This window comes from Elaeis guineensis, chromosome 7, assembly GCF_000442705.2.
Source record: "Elaeis guineensis isolate ETL-2024a chromosome 7, EG11, whole genome shotgun sequence".
Classification (NCBI taxonomy): Eukaryota; Viridiplantae; Streptophyta; class Magnoliopsida; order Arecales; family Arecaceae; genus Elaeis; species Elaeis guineensis.
Window position 1 is genome coordinate 15564807 of NC_025999.2, and position 11394 is coordinate 15576200.

The 11394-nt window shown below is 45.9% G+C and overlaps 1 pseudogene; it reads right to left on the reverse strand.

The window, feature by feature from the left end:
• Positions 1-8150: 8150 nt before the first annotated feature.
• Positions 8151-11394, reverse strand: part of LOC140859290 (putative receptor protein kinase ZmPK1) — a 63870-nt pseudogene continuing 60626 nt past the window's right edge.

Consider the following 11394-nt stretch of genomic DNA (forward strand, 5'->3'; position numbering starts at 1 on the left):
GAGATTGCCCTTGATCCTTTCCTTTTTGATCTTTGGCCTCCACCTTTGATTGAAGTATTTGCTCTGTATTAGCTGCTTCAATTTTATTTTGCTTCTTTTGTTCATGGACTTGAAGTTTACCCATCAACGCATTGATGGATAGAGTATCCACATCATTAGCTTCTTCAATAGCGACAACAATATGCTCAAACCTCGGTGTCAAAGACCGAAGTATCTTCTCTACCACTCGAACATCATCTATCTTCTCTCCATTCCTCTTCAATTGGTTTACGATAACCAATATTCGAGAAAAGTAGTTGAAGATATTCTCCGTCTCCTTCATGGTGGCGACTTCAAATTCTCCCCGTAATTGTTGTAGTCGAATTCGCTTCACTTTTTCTTCTCCTTTAAATATGATGGAAAGAGTATCCCATGCTTGCTTTGCAGAAGTTGCCTCAGCAATTCTTTCAAATGTCACCTCATCCAAGGCTTGATACAATTGAAACAAAGCTTTCTTGTCTCTCTTCCTTGTAACTCTCAAAGCCTCCTTTTGATTTTGATTGTACCTCTCTCTTGATCTGGTGTAGGCTCGGTGTAGCCATCATTAACGATCTCCCATAGATCTTGTGAGCCAAACAATGACTTCATCTAGATACACCAATTCCCAAAGTTCTCCTTAGTAAGCTTTGGGATTTGCATTTGCACACCATCACTAGCCATTTCTCTTAGGATCAGTCTTCTCAACAAGACAAGGCTCTGATACCAAATGATAAAATTGAAGAATCTCAAATAAAAATATAACACTCTTTTCTTATGGTGGAAAGATGACAAGAAGAATACTTGCTTCACACACCACAATGGACAAATCACCTTCCTATTTATAGATGCCTAGATGCCTTTTTATATTCTATAGCATTTAATTCATGCATGGAATACTAAGAAGCATTTACAGAATTCTATGCATTCTTCATCTATTAAGAAGCCTATTCCTTTTTACAAGAAGGCCTTTCAGATTTCCAAGAGACCTTTAGTTTTCCAAGAGGCCTTTTAGTTTTCCAAAGTCATTTAATGATAAGTTTAAAATAATCCAACAGGGGATGTTGAGTGCCAACCCAATGAAAATTAAGGATGAGCCAGTGGCAGACGAGCGGCCACAGCTCTCAGCACCAATGGCATTGGTGTGACCAGTAGCTCCCTCCATTGAGTCGGTCCTTGACCCCACCAGAGGAGGATAGGCAATCAACATCTTCATTCCACACTGCTCCATTGCCACCACCCTCCACCATTCCGATTGGGCTTACAAGGTCCAAGGCCGGCCCTTTCTCATCCAAGAGAGGTGGAGGATTCTTACCATCACAGGGAGGGTATCGAGGGATGAGTCTGCTCTTCGGAGCTACCATCTTACCTGCGAGCTAATGAAAATGATCCTACTATCGATTGAAGTCGAAGGGGAGGTCTCATCCTATTGATGAGATCATTGGATCTTCTTATGTTAGCCTCCTTGGGGTAAGTCTTCATCCTTCACATTTGCTTTTAGTTAATTTTTAGTAATGATCTAACTCTGATCTTCTTTTTCATATAGCTAGTGCATGATATCACCGCTCTCAATGAGGGCTTGAACGGTTGCAACTGAGTAAAGCTCTCCATGTTGGAGAGGCTTTGGGCCACCAAAGTCCAAGCCAAGGCAGTCGAGAAGGTGAAGGAGGCTACTGAACAGGCAAAGTGAGTTACCAAGGAGACCAAGAGGGCTGTGGGGGAGGAGGCTTCTAGGGCCAAGTTTGAGTTTGGAGCTGCCCGGGAGAAAGTTGGGACCATAGAGGGCCTTGTAGCAATCAAGTGCGGCACTAGAAGGGTTCTACATCAAAAGGTGGCCAAGTAGGAGGAGGTCTTGATGCTCGAGGAGGTAGCAATCAAGGCCACCAAAGATAGGGTAGAGCTCATCAATGCCACGATTGAGGAGGAGAAGACAAAGGCTGTCGCTGAGGCCAAGCTCAAAGGTATCGAAGAATACAAGGCCTCATGGGAGTTCAAGCTCAAAGTCACTGACGGTTCCTTGGTCGCTTATGTGTACGGCTTCAAGACTTACAAGAGGTGACTGAGTCGGATGGTTCCGAAGCTTGATCTAATTCACCTCCACCCTAGATATAGCAATGATAAGAGCGAAGGGTATTCATTGGATGAAGACGAACCCGAGGTGGATGAGGGCGGGACTACTCAAGCTAAAGCCAAAGCCCCATCCTCCAAGCCTACTCCTATCGAGGTCCTAGCCCTTGAGCCCGCTCCAACCAAAGATGAGACCCAGGACCCAGCTCCTGAACTTGCTCCCATCGAAGTTGAGGTTGAGACCCTAGCTTCTAATACCACTCCAGCTGAAGCTCAAGCCAATGTCATCATGCCTATGCCTGAGGACTGATCTTCTTTCCTTTTTGTACTTTGTTAAGTTTTGTGTCAAAAGACTCATGTAACAAACTTTTTTGAGTTCAGGATCTGTATAATAGTCCTTTGTTCTGGTCCTTTATTGTGTTTCTTTGTTTCAGTTTGTATTGTCTACACTTTGCCCAGATCCTTTGTTCTGTCTCCAAGGCAACTTGTTTTCTGGGTCTATCTTGTAATATATATACTTAAAACTATATTTCTACCCAAAAAAAACCTATATCATCAAAAAAAAAATTAAAAATAATTATAAAAAACGAAAAAAAAAAAAAGACTTTGGCGTCAACGATGTCACCCTCGCCACATGCCGTCATCAGTGATGTGTGTGGGGAATTATTCTGGGGTCCACGTTCAAATTACGTCCAACCAAGCAAGTTTCCCTATCAATGGATAAGGGTCTACATGTAGGCCAGCTAGCATTGAGGGCCAAACTACCAGTTGTCATGCCAGACGACACCGATCGCCCAATAATTTTGAATCCAATGCAGGTGCTAAGAATCTGCATGAGTTTTAAAATACTTCAAAAGATCACGAGCCTCTCCTTGGCGTCAAGGACACAAAGTCACCACCCGACATATATGGATTTCTAAAACAATAACAGAACGACCGAAATTCACTTATTTTCTGGAGCTGTAGAACGACCAGAGGGTCACTTGAAGCATGCGATGTGCAAAGATTCTTGGTCGTAATCAAGGGAAAATGTAGGGTTATTGGTGGGTCACCGCATGGGCTGAAGAACACTGGCCGTTTATTCTGAACCGCGTTGTTTAGAGTTGGGAATGCAAGAATATAGCTGGACAAATTGGCAATGAACATAGAAAGATACACATGTACTACATATGTCATCAAGAGTATGATTTATCACTTTTCTTTCCTGTGTTTCTGATGACACGTTTCACTAAACTGGGTAATTATGCAGAAGTCTTTGAAGGAAATTATGCCTTAAATTGCAAGCCAAAAGATTCAAAAAAGAGTTTATTGCATTTGGACTCGTAGTCCGAAAGCAAAAAAATTATAGGTGACCATGATACTAGGTATACTACATTAAATTGAGCATGTATCATTCTTTTTTTTTTTTTTTTTTTTTTTTTGAAGAAAGTGGAGATTAACGGTTTTGATCATTAGTCACCAGCAATTTATTGATGTAGAAGTATAATGTGCAGGTTCAGCCAAGTAGTACAGAGGAATGTACGGCATTGAACTCAGAGAAAATTTTCCTCTTCAGACAAACTATGAAGGGCGTCCAAAAGGTGGTAACCGAAATGAATTCTACAATATGCACCACTAATTAGATTATTGATTGAAATTTCCCTCGCTCTCTCCCTCTATTTCTCTGTGGCAATCTCCACTTTAGAATGAATTTCTATATGATCACTGATAATGGGGTATTGTTGGTTTATGAGATGGACCATGCGAGCCCTTTTAACAGTTTACATAGGCAGAATGTTCCATATGTCAAACCTTCATTTCTTCGGCCATTAGTTTATAGTCATAGAAGGGACCCCAGGTATAGTCCGGTTTCTAATAGATAGGCTATCTGGTTCACATTGGGACTCAGGTTCTAGGCTAGGCTCGAATTATTGGCCACAGCTTTTCTCCCTTTTAGATTTGATTGGGCTAGGTTTAAAAATCCATATCCAACCCAACTAAATAGTTGGGTACTGATTGGGAGCTCAAGTCCAATCTGCAGATTTTAGGTCAAGCATGGAGAACCCCGTTTCAGGTCTATGTGACCCAGTTGTCCCATAGTATTTATGGATAATTTATGACACCAACTTGGGAAGCTAGTCCATTCAATCTGGTAAATAAATATAATGGGTGAAACAACTTTCAGCTCTAGGAACTGAAAAATATTAATCCAAAGTTATCATATCGATAATAATTAGAAGATAATTACTACTAATAGCATCATTTACTCCTTGATAAGTGACATAACGTTTAGACATATTAATATTCAGACAAATTTAGAACAAAAGCCGGATACAAGCTCATAAGTAGCCTTTGCAGCTTTCTACATGGAATGCGTACATAGTCACCAAGACACAGTACTCTTTTTCAACAACAACAACAACAACAACAATAAAAGGACTAAGACACAATACTTGAAATCATATTAACGACTTCATGCCCAATTTACTGGAAAGGCGCTGCCCGGGAGTTTAGCTTGTCACTGGATAAATGAAGCATTTTGTCGGATGGATGTCTGGCCAGAACACCTCTCAAGATCCTTTCAGTACCATACGATGCAGCAGGAAGAAAAAAGAAATAAAACAAAAAAAAAAATAATCAAAATACGTGGATCAGCCACAAAAGGACTCGCCTCCACGGGATATGCAAACTCCACTATGAAAAAAAAAAATTTACAAGAGGAGACCTCACCCTCATCCCTTGTACACCAATTCTCTCTCACCTGAAGTTCCCCTCACAAAAGCTCTCTCTCTCTTGGAGACCCCCCTGAACCCCTGAAGAGCCTGACGACCGCTGTTCAGGAGCCTCCTGCTCCTCTCTCACAGCGCTCTCGTCTCTCTCTCTCTTCTCGAATTCGTACGGCTCCGCACGATGCGAAAAACCAAACCATCTCACTTCTCTGTTCGTCTCAGGCCCTTTTAAAGGGTTAAACAAAGCTTAAAACCTGATTAGAGAGGGATTAGGAGTCCTAAATAAGCCAAATCAGCATCCCAGACCGTCAGATCAAGACCGGGAGCCACGTGGGCCGTTGGATGCCTCCGATCCATGGAATAGTGCCGTGGACCGCGAGAAACGCGTGGAAAATGCCCACGCGGTCCACAGACCTCGCCGTGGACCGCCCGGTCCACGGTGGACTGGGGCAAGGGGGCCAGCAGGCCGTTGGCCTGGGCCGGCCCGCACGCGCGGGCCTGGGCCGCGCCTGCACGCGGGCCAGCGCGCGCCTGGGCCGCGCGCCCGATGGGCCGGCACCCTCCGGGGCCGCGCGCCCCGCTGGGCCGCGCGCCCGCCTGGGCCGCGGGCCTGGGTCGGGCGTCGGGCCTGGGTCTTGCATCCCACGCGGGCCTGGGTCGCGCATCCCGCGCGCCGCCGCCGGTCGCCGGCGATCCTCCATCGCCTCGATTCTCGTGCCGACTTCAAAAGCTCGTATCTCCTCCATCCGAGCTCCGTTTCGGGTGATCTTGATCTCGTTGGACTCCATTTTTTGCCGCGAACCTCACTGTGGGCTCAATGTGGGCTGAATCTCGAAGCATCAAATCCAACAATCTCCACCTCGACTCGATATTCGGCCTCCTCAAACTTCGAGAGCTTCTGGATCTCTCGCCCCCATGCCCTGGGGCAATCGCCTGCTGATCATGGATGGGCAAACATGGGAGTCGAGCCAGGCTGCTCGATCCCATCTCTATCGTATGCTGTGCTCTCTTGACCTGAGACCTACTCGGGGCATCATCCTACGGCAATAGGAATCTTACCTTGCGACGTCGCCTCTCGTCCTCCGCGAGTCTCCTGTCTCGTGCCCGATCCGCCTCCTGGAGCTCCACCTCGCTCTGGGCTCCACCTGGCTCCCGATGCTCCACCTCGCACTGGGCTCCCTGCCAGGTAATAATGTCCTCTGCTCCCTTCTTCTCCTCCAGCACAATCTTATTGCCGCGTAGCACCCTCAGGATTCCTCCACCAGCTACCGTCCTGTAGCCTCTCGAATCCAGTCTGCTAAGTGAGATAAGATTCCGTCTGAAATCGGGTATGTATCGGACCTCTCCCAATCTCCTCACTGCACCGTCATGTGTACTCCAGCTAACCGTCCCAATGCCTCTGATCGCACAGCTCGATCCATCCGGCAGATATACAGTGCCCTCACTGTTCTCTAGGGAGTCAAGCTGCTCCTCTCTGCAACACACATGATAGGGGCATGCAGAATCTAATATCCACTGCTGGGAAGAAAGTAGATACCTCATCAGATATCTCAAAGACATCTCCATCTAAATCACTGCCGGCCGTCGCTACAGCAGCCACCGTCCGATTTTTCAGTTGAGGGCAATCTCTGACTAGATGCCCAACTCCTCACCGGTAACACTGATTTTGCTCAAGTCCCTCCTGGACTTAGACCGTCCTCGTTGCGATCTCCTGTCGCTCCGTCTACCGCCTCCTGCACCTCCAGAAGCCACCAAAGCTGAGCTATCGACACCTGAGCTCGAAGCTGGGTTCTCCCTCCTGAGAACCTCATTCTGGAGTATCGCCGCGGTGACCTCGTCCATCTTGATAGTGCTCTTCCCCGCTAGAAGAGCAGTCACCAAGGACTCGTACGAAGAGGGAAGCGATGCCAGCAAAACCAGCGCCCTGATCTTCTCCTCAACATTCTCGCCAATGCTGAGAAGGTCGGTGAGGATCTTCTGGAAGTGGCTCAAATGCTCCTGCACGCTCTGTCCCTCAGTCATCCGTAGTTGGTAAAATTACCTCCAGAGGAAAAGAGTATTGGTGAGAGACTTCGCCATGTACAACTCCTCGAGCTTCGACCACAGCACCGTCGGGGAAGTCTCGCTCAGCACATGGATCACCACCTCATCCGTCAGGTACATACGGATGGTACTCACCGCCTACATCTGTAGCCGTTTCCAATCCCGCACCTCCATGGTGGTCGGCTTCTCATCACACAAGAGAGCATCGATCAACCCCTGTTGGATGAGCACGTCCTTCACCCTTGCCTGCCACAAGGGGAATTGCTCTTACCATCGAACTTGTTGATCTCCATCTTGATTGTTCCTGTTTTCTCCATCTTCAGTTTGCTCACCACCACTGCAATCGCGTCCTTGTACCACCTTGCTCTGATACCACTTGTTGGGTGGATGTCGGGCCAGGATACTACCTCCCAAGATCCTTTCAGTACCACGCGATGCAGCAGGAAGAAAGAAGAAACAAAACAAAAGAAAAAATAATCAAAATACGTGGATCAGCCACAAAATGGCTCGCCTCCACGGGGCATGCAACTCTACTATGAAAAAAAAATTTTGCAAGAGGAGACCTCACCTCAACCCTTGTACACCCAATTCTCTCTCACCTGAAGTTCCCCTCACAAAAGCTCTCTCTCTCTCTTGGACCCCCCTGACCCTGAAGAGCCTGACGATCGCTGTCCAGGAGCCTCCTGCTCCTCTCTCACAGCGCTCTCACCTCTCTCTCTTCTCGGATTCGTACGGCTCCGTACGATGCGAAAAACCAAACCATCTCACTTCTCTATTCGTCTCAGGCCCTTTTAAAGGGTTAAAACAAGGCTTAAAACCTGATTAGAGAAAGATTAAGAGTCCTAAACAAGCCAAATCAGCGTCCCAGACCGTCGGATCAAGATCGGGAGCCACGTGGGCCATTGGATCGTACTCCGGTCTATGGAATAGTGCCGTGGACCCTGAAAAATGTGTGGGAAACGCCCATGCGGTCCACAGACCTCGTCGTGGACCGTCCGGTCCACGGTGGACCGGGGCAAGGGGGCCAGCAGGCCGCTGGCCTGGGCCGGCCCACGCGCGCCCTCCTGGGCCGCAGCCCGCCTGGGCTCGGGCTGGGTCGCCGCGTCCACGCAGGCCTGGGTCGCGCGTCCCACGCAAGCTGCGTCGCCGCCGGTCGTCGGCGGTCCTCCACCGCCTCGATTCTCGTGCCGACTTCAAAAGCTCGTATCTCCTCCATCCGAGCTCTGTTTCGGGTGATCTTGATCTCGTTGGACTCCATTTTTTCGCCGCGAACCTCGTTGTGGGCTCAATGTGGGCTGAATCTCGAGGCATCAAATCCTAATACATTTGGACTACGGATTCTATGGATGGCCTTTTGCTTCTCTCCTCTTCAAGGCATCGGACTGCTATCACCACATCATCAATACTTGCTTGCTATTGAATTGTCCATCTAATCTGGAATCAACGAAGTCTCCAATCCATGAATCATGTCCACTCTCCAAGTTCTCTTTGAGCAACCCAAGCGACCTCCTCAATACCATCTCGACCTCCTCCCCTCTACCTATTTTCCATTCTGAAACTCTAACCCCTTCACTAACTCGAGAAGCACGACTCTATAGCTATAGACATCAACCTTCCCAATGATTGGAAGGCTGGAAGCCCACTCTAGAGCAATGTAACCTCTCGTCCCTTGGATACGTGATAAGTTGCGCCCAGATCCACCTCTATTTAACAGTTTGGCCTCAGTTTTTATCCCTTTTGGATTTTATGTGCTAACGGTTTTAAAATCCATACCCCAACCCAACTAAAAGGTTGAGAACAGATTAGAGCCTCGTGTCCAATTTACAGATTTTAGGTCAGGTATGGTGGAACGCATTTTGGGTCTATGTGACCCAGTTGTCCCCCTAGTATTGAGGGATAATTTGTCACCCCAACCGGGAAAGCTAGTCCATTCAATTTGGTAAATAATAAGATAATTACAATGGTTGAAACCACCTTCAGCTCTGGAAACGGAAAAAGTTTAATCGAAAAGTTATCATGTTGGTAAATAATTAGAAAGATAATGACTACTATAATCTTCATTTATTCCTTGTTAACTGATACAAAGTTTAGATATATTAATGTTCAAACAAGTTTACAAGCAGGAGAAAAACATTGGATACAAGCTTATAATTTGCCTTATAGCTTCCTACATGATATGAAATGCGTGCATACTCATCGAAGACACAGAGAAATTATTAGTTAAATAGATCTACTACAAATATACCGTACACCACCCAATAACAAAATAGCAATCCATCCAAAAAGATGGACTTTTTTCCATTCAAATACTAAAAGTAAACACCTTTTATTAAAAATTTTCAATCAAATATGGATAACAGTGCAGCTTTTTTAAATAATACATGATATGCTGGTTTATTATTGAATAGTATAAAATATACGTGGTAGAAGTTTTAATCAATAATTTCTCCAAAACACATTACTACTTCTCAACAACAATAATACACAACAACAACAAAACGAGCTAAGATACGTTACTTGAATTATATTGATGACTTCATGCCCAACTTATTGGAAAAATGCTGCACGGGAGTTTAGCTTGTCATCCGATAAAAGAAGCATTTGGACTATAGATTCCATGGATGGCCTCTGCTCTCTCCTTTCGAGGCACGGACTGCTATTGCCACCATCATCATACTTGCTTGCTATTGAAATTGTCCATCTAATCTGGAATCTACAAAGTCCCCAATCATGAATCATATCCTCTCCAAGTTCTCTTTGAGCAACCCAAGTGACCTCCTCAATACCATCTCTACCTCCTCCCTACCTATTTTCCATTGTGAAACTCTAACCCCCTTCACTAATCGAGAAGCACGACTCCATAGCTATAGACATCAACCTTCCCAGTGATTGGAAGACTGGAAGCCCACTCTGGAGCAATGTAACCTCTCGTCCCTTGGATACGTGATAAGTTGCGCCCAGATCCACCTCTATTTAACAGTTTGGCCAGTCCAAAGTCTGCAATCTTGGGCTCAAAATCACGACCCAACAATATATTCTCAGGCTTTATATCACAGTGGATGACCCACTCCAGGCACTCGTGATGAAGATAGGCTAATCCTTTTGCCACCCCCACCGCAATTTTAAACCTCTCGCTCCATCTTAGAATGCTAGCGGAGCCATTACCATAAAATAAAACCTTGTCCAATGAACCATTCTCCGCGAACTCGGAAACTAGGAGCCTGTGTGAGCGTTCTGAGCAAAATCCCCACATTCTCCACCAAATTCATGTGGTATATTCTCCCTATGAGACTCAGTTCGGCGTGGAATTCCTCTTCTCCTTGGATCACATCCTCCAACATCTTACCGCCGCCATCCTCTCATCAATCCAAGACTCCCTTGTACACGGCTCCTGACCCTCCTCTCCCGACCTCTTCTTGGAAGTTTCGAGTAGCCTTTTTCAGCTCTTTGTAAGTGAATCTTCGAATTGAGTAGACATAGCCTTATATCCTTCCTCCATGGGGGCTGACTGCTTGTCCTCTGAACATAAACCACCAACCAAATATCACAAAAGAAGCTCTATTACAAAAAATGCTGATATGAACCAATAGAAATAGGCCCAATTTTTTTCCCCCGATACCGATGCCATGCGGTACTTCTGTGAGATTGCAAACAAGCTCATGCCCTTGAAGACAAGAAGATAGTTTTGAGGTGTCTACACATCGGGAATTTTATGTATATGTTGTTATCGACGCCTGGATGACTTCTTCCATTATGGAGAGCAGTCTTTGGATAACATTTCCCACTTCTTCTTATATCCGAACGCTTCGCACGAACGGTCCACTTTGCAAATCTTCCTGCAAGCCCTGAATGACAGGGAAGGAGTGCAATTGACATCAGACCCCAGAATCCGTGTGGGGAAGCTCGAAAAATTTAACTTGATGAGATTTGTGGCAGTTGATGTCGTATTTGCGCTTGCAACCCTTGCTCCAATCACTCGGGTCGTTCACTTCAAAACCAGGAGGACACGTACAGTGGGGTGTGGGCGTGTAGACACAGATTCCATTCCTACACACAACGAATGCACCAGACAAGCCGATGAAAGAGCAACCCATGAAATCGACCACATCTCCGTCGACTCGTTCCAGCTGTACAGCCTAATATTACCATCATAATCCAGAGTCGCCTCCTCCTGATCCCCGGACCCAAGTCCGAGCTCTGATTGTCAAGTTATCACTGAACACGAACTTTCCCATGTCATCAAGGACTGCAGATCTGCTACTGTTGTACCTGATTGCCATCATCCCACACTATATGATCAGGATCAGGCCAGTAGATGCTATCAAATTCAGGTGTATCATATATGAGTATCAAAACATAATCGATATCAAAATAAAATTTGTAGTGGCCTGAAGATAGTAATCCATCAGCAGCAGCGGACACCAAACTAGAATTTTTTATTGAATACCTGTTAGGGAGAAGAGTATCAGTGGGATAATCAAAGCTTTGCCATAGAACTTTACCATCTTTTATCCTTTACAACAAGATTCCCAGTATCGAGAAGCTGCGCTTGATCTCGAGT